The sequence below is a fragment of the Notothenia coriiceps genome, unplaced genomic scaffold (assembly GCF_000735185.1).
Source record: "Notothenia coriiceps isolate Sejong01 unplaced genomic scaffold, NC01 NC01_scaffold00023114, whole genome shotgun sequence".
Taxonomy (NCBI): Eukaryota; Metazoa; Chordata; class Actinopteri; order Perciformes; family Nototheniidae; genus Notothenia; species Notothenia coriiceps.
In genome coordinates this window covers 61,699-68,169 of record NW_011355815.1, presented here as the reverse complement: position 1 = coordinate 68,169, position 6,471 = coordinate 61,699, and positions in this window count along the sequence as shown.

Here is a 6,471-nt window from a genome sequence, read left to right as displayed (position 1 = left end):
CCCTCTCTCTGACACACACACACACACACACACACACACACACACACACACACACACACACACACACACACACACACACACACACACACACACACACACACACACACATACACACACACTGTCTCAACTGTCTTTCACTGCTGTCTTTTCCCAAAACCCACTCTCTTCACATGCAACTGTAGGCACACACGTGTCCTTGCACACACAAACACACACATCCACAATGTGCACAAATTACGTTTTTGTGTGAGTCTCTGGCAACCTAACAGTGTGCTGGATCAGCTGAAATAAGATCCATCCCTCAGATCCCGCTGTACCTCTCACACATACTGATGTAGCCTGATCTCCTGTCAGTGAGACGGCCTTCAGGGAGCGAGTCTGGGGCTCACAGCCTCCAGAGACAATCCTACCCAGATGCTCAAAGAGCTGGAAAGCAAGGAAACAATCGCCACTACAAACAGCCAGAATATTATGAGGCCAGGGATGCTGCACCCGCGCTGGTTTTGGCTGCTTTTTTTATGACATCACAACACACTTCACTTCTAGCAAGTCACCAGTGTTTTGACGTGAGACGAGAGCAAGATAGAGAGACACCTCAGGCCACGTGCTACTGCATGCCAACACGCTCATGCACACCTACTTACACTATACAAAAGGAGCACACACAGACTTAGTGCCCTGTGGCATCTGTGTCACAACTGTGGCCGTGAAAACAGACTGTGTCAAAGCCAATCTGCAGTACAAAGCCTGTGTGTCACCGCATGATAGTGTTCAAATAAAACCGTAGCCGTGGCTCGGATGTTGCAGTGGCTGGCTTGCAAGGCAAGGCAAGGCAAGGCAAGTTTATTTATACAGCACCTTTCAACACAAACCATTCAATGCTTTATAAACCAGCAGCAGTATTTTGAAATCTATTCTTTGACACACAGGAAGCCAGTGTAAAGGTTTTAGAACAGGAGTGATGTGATCCACTTTCTTAGTGTCAGTGAGGACTCGAGCAGCAGCGTTCTCAATTAGCTGCAGCTTTAATAGATTGTTTAAGGTGTTTAAAGAAATGTTGTTTCTACAACTTGGGTCTTATTTTGGTTTGAATTGGCTAACAATATGGTGGCCACAGCAGTTTATTCAGCAGCTGTTTGTAGAGACTCTTACATTTAGGTAATTACGTTCTCCTTCTCTATTTGCACCTTCAATTTGTTTTTGGATGCGTGTTATTAGCATGCATGCCTGTAACCGCTTGGGAATGAAGCTAATGTGGAGAATGGTGGGGAAAGATTATCATTATAAATAACAAGCAATAGCAAATAATATAGTCATAATGAACTTGTATCAACAAATGAACTATTATTACTTTGTGGAGGGGAATTATCAATGAATATAAAAAACTCATGAGTTGTGATTTGTTTTTAACACAGAGGAGCATGTCATGAAAATGAAACAGCACAGACTCGCCTGGTTGTGGCAATGTTGCATTATTTCCCCCTGCAAAGGCTACTGTTTTATCAGAGTAGAGGTACATGCTCCACTCTTTACTATATGGTGTATTCCTCTCCTTTCCTCCCTTAACATGGAACGTGTAAATATGGAATTATTGAGAAATTGATTGTTACTTTCTTCTGTCCGGTGTGGCCCCTTCTCCCATTAATCTCTTGTGCCTGCAGAAGAAGCTTAAAACCCATCTAGGGCCCTCTGCAGACAATTGTCTGAAAGACCCGTTCCATCCAAATTGAATTAGAATCAATGTGGAGCATACACAAGCAAGAGCATCATTAGATCAAGAGACGTAAGTAAAGAGAGGGACAGTGAAGGGGCAGACAAGCAGCTGATTGCTCTCCTCCTTTTCAGTACATGTTATCAAGCTTTCAAAACGAGATCAGCGTGAATGAAATGTGCTTTTCCTTCTTCTCAGTTCTTGGACTGTTCTGTTTCTCATCTGCCTGTCAGTTGCTTTCCTGCACTTTTACACACAAGCATGCACACACACAGAAATAACAACTTTTCTAAGTGAGCCCAGCCTTGAGCCGTCAAGTCTAGATGTAAGCGCCGCTCTCTATCTAGAGAGAAGAAGAACAAAGGGAGTTAGAGTTGGAAGAGGAGGAGGAGCAGGAGGAGGTGGTGGAAGATGGGAAGGAGGAGGAAAGCGCAGAAAAAGAAGAGAGGAAGCGACGGTGAGTCATGTGCAAAGACACAGCTGGTGTGACTGGGCTACCTGAGTGAGAGCAAGATGGGTGACAGAGACTGAAAGAAAGATGAAAGGCTGTGGGAGGGTACAGTGGAAGAGGAAGAGGCGAATTACAGTCAAGCTGAAAGCAGGTCAGCGACAAATGGAAACACAAGGTGATTGATATGCCTGTCACAGTGGCAAAAGCCAGAGATATGAGTTAGGGAAAAAATGGTAGAGAACCTAGAGAGGAGTCAGAAGGAGATTAGTGAGGGTTAGATAGCGAGATTAAGTCACAGGGAGATGAAAAGATATTCCGGAGAGCAAAGCTAAAACGCAAAGGAAGATAGAGTAGGTGGAAAATTTAAGTCATTTTGAAACTGATACAGTTTGTAGGCAGACGAGAGTTGAGGGAGGGGGTTGAGACAGGGAGAGATATGGTGTGAAAAAGAGAGATACAGGGAAAGTACGATATTAGAGGAGTTAGATAGAGATAGATACGTCGGCCTGGAGTGAGACAGAGTTATCGGCCATGATCGATCTGGCCGGCTGATGCCAAATGGGGGGTGTAATGATGGGTAATGATATGAGCCTGGAAAGGGAGCAGTATGTGTGTATATGTGTGTGCATCCGGCATCCATGACCACACAGTGGCTCATACTTTCATTAATAGAGCCGATTCATCGCAGCTCGCAGAGAGGGTTTAATACACACCCCCATAACAATCTATATATACTGTCCACGCATGTCACAACCCTAATCTCTCTATAACTCAACCCTTCTCTCTGTCTTTGTATCACTCTTTCTTGTGAGACTATCTTCTTCTTCTCTTCGTCCCTCGCACTCTTCTTCCCGCCCTTCATTTGTTTGTTTCTTTCCACACCGTCTTTATTTTTTCATTTATTTTTCACCATGAATCTCATCTGATTCTTTCAAATGAACCCGTCAAACAAGTAGTATGCCAAGCCACACACACACACACACACACACACACACACACACACACACACACACACACACACACACACACACACACACACATTGACATGTTTATCTGCACACCCTTGGCAGACCTGCTGACTCTTTAACAGTTTCCACAGCAACATAAAGTGGCTAAGAATAATGTATTCTGTTATGGCTGTGGATGATTAGCATCATTCTGTTTCAACATCAGCACTAGACTCCTTGTCTCACACCACTGTTTTAAAGGCGCATCTGAAGTAACGGCAAAAATGATTCAATTGAGAACAGTTTTGCTTGAATAATGATTACCGGGAGAGTGGAGGCAAAACTACAGACTGGCGGAATAGTCATAATAATCTGTGTCCACTGGCAGCATTTGATGAATGGACTAGTCTGTGGCTATTACTATGGAAACAAAATCCAATCAAATTCAGAAATGTAGGCCAAGATGAAATCTTTCAAAAATGACTATTTTGCTGTAACATCTGACCATACTAATAGTAAATCAAAAGCAGGCTGAATCATTGATGTGCAGAATAATAAATAGTTGTTCAGTCACTGGTAGACTAGTCGCCTTAAATCACTGAATGTCTGCATGTCATCTTGGTTCTAATTATGTATTACAATTGAACTGAAACTTGATGAAACTGATTTGCATTTTTCGAACTGTAAAACAAATCCAATTAACTTTCATACCTTTTACAGTATTTGATATAATACATTTGGACCGCTCTCTTCATTGAATTACTAACTTGTTTCATATAAAGGGCTCAAACAAAAAACGATTATAAGGCAAAGAGGGCAGAAGGTGAATGCAAAAACAAACACCCTGCTTAACTCAAGTCACACAAAACTAAAGAGACAAATTGCAGAGGAAAAATAGGATGACCTTCTAAAAATCTATGTCAAATAACTAAGGAATTTAGGAGGATAGGTAAAGCTGCCTGTTGAATTTTAAAAAAGGCGGTGACTTTTGCTGAAACTCTCACATGTTGAAAATCCATCTTTTCTTCATGGTAGTGCAGACACAAGACAAATAAAGAATAAATACACAATTAGCTCTCATAACTGAACTGAATATAATGACTGTATGGCTTTCGGAGGTGAGATACTCATCAGCAGCTTAATCAGCACTGCCCACCTTACTGCTTGCTTGACAAAGATTTTTCTATTACAGGCTTTTTTGTATGACAGAGGTGAAATCGTGTTTCCCTACCAAATGGTGGGTGGGATGGATCGCTTATATTCAGTCATCCTTGCTCATACTGCTATTTAAAGGGCTAACGTGTTGTTGTAATAAATGACAGCTAATGGAAACGAGCTGAAGCCGATCTATTCTTCTTTACATTAATAAATGATGGATAAAATCATTTAATATGATAATACCAGGATAACTTTACCTTTCTTTAATTTGACATTTATGCACATTAAGTGCCTACATTTACCAATGAAAGCATAAGTTATCAGCCCTCAAACACCCACATTATCGTTTTGTAATCCTGATTTAGTATAAAAGATGGAATTAAGCTACAGTAAAGTATATTTAAAAGGCTGAAGAGGAAACAGCTCCATTGAAACAGACATATCAATTTAAAATATATTGGATTTAAAGTCACTGTAAATGATAAAGCCTTTTATAGTTTCTGCAAGATGGAGCCTAATTGTACGGTTGCTCAAGTAATTAAAAAAGATTTAGATTTATAGTTATAAATATTTCGAGTTAAATTCCTATTGAAGTCAATATGAACCTTTGTCATTAAAAAGTAAAATGTTGTTATCAAACCACTTGCTGTACACTTTCTGTCTGGTCGCAATTACTATTTATACCATGCCAGGAAATGTCCAATTGAACAACCAAACTGGTCGTCTCATTGAAATGTAATTTATACAAACTTTTAACAGTCAGCTGATCATTCAAATGACGATCAGTTCCTGATTAAAGCCTGCTGAGAGCTGAATATAGGAAGCAGGAAGGAACGGACACCAAACGTCTGCCCAATATCTTTCTCTCGCAACTCCTCCTCACAACTTCACAAGCTGCGCCTAAAAAAACACTTGTGTGGACAAACTGGCAAGTGAGGATGAGGAAAATAAATGAGAGGGAAAGGCTGGTTAATGAGAAATGCTATTTTTACTGCTTTGATGTCCCCCCATCCACATAAGCACACAGCTTAGACAAAAACAAATTAGAGATGTCGACTGCATCCCAAAGACATTAAAAACATATTAGCACACCAACCATTTGAGACTGTGTCCACACATTTTCACATGTGTATGCGTCTGCATTTCAAATTCAGAAAAAGTATTCACAGTGTATTTCTTAGCGCTTGTCCACACTGGCTGGCATTATGCATATCACTGTGAGCGGTTGTTCCTTAGAGCTAATAGTAGACAAAATATCAACATAATGACACCATAGTTTCTGCACGGCTAGATGACTCAGAGGCATAGTACCATGATTCATTTCCCTTCTAAGGAATGTATAGAATACAGATCAGCATCATCAACATAATGATGAACACATCCAGAAGGATCTAAAGCCACTTTGTCTAACTTTTCAAACTCATAATCATCATTTGTCTTTATGCTCCTCAGGTAGTGTCCATCTTCACAGCAAAGTGAACAGCAACAAGAAACTCTTTTGGGGCCAAAAGAGGAAAATGGAATGGATTTCAAGAGTTTTGCGATTACAAATTGCTTACATGTTTTGCATTAATGTGGACACCCATCACCTCTGCTTTCTCTTGCTTCTTGCTGTGGGCGTGTCAACACTCATAAAGTTGAGCAAACTTTGCTTGTTAGCACCCATTGAGTAAATAAACAACCCACCACTATCTCCAGGAATTTGCATGACTTTGTGCCGAGCATCACTTCACTTTCGTTTTTCGTAGCTAAGGTCAGAAACAAGGAATACCAGAAACGTAATGATCTCATCTTGCGCAGATACGCTTTCATATCCGGGTAATTTAAAACTTGCATCTCCGACTATTATTTGGCACATTAAAAAAAAAAACTCTAAACATGATGTTTTCTACACTTCTAAACATTTGAGCTAACATTGAGGACCAATTCTGATTCACAGTGCCTTTAAGGACAATTCATTCCTTTACAAAAAGATAGCAGCACACATCTTTTTTTTTTTGTTATATATATATGATTTATTTTTGCGATTTTCAATACACAAAGACATCAGCAATACAATGCATTACCCCTGCGATTTCTAACAAAACAACCCCAAGACACAATACATCAGTTACAATTAGACAATAATGTAATAATGAAATAAAAAATAATAATATTTTTTTTTTTTTTTTTTTTTAAAAGAAAGGAAAAGAAAAAAAGAAAAA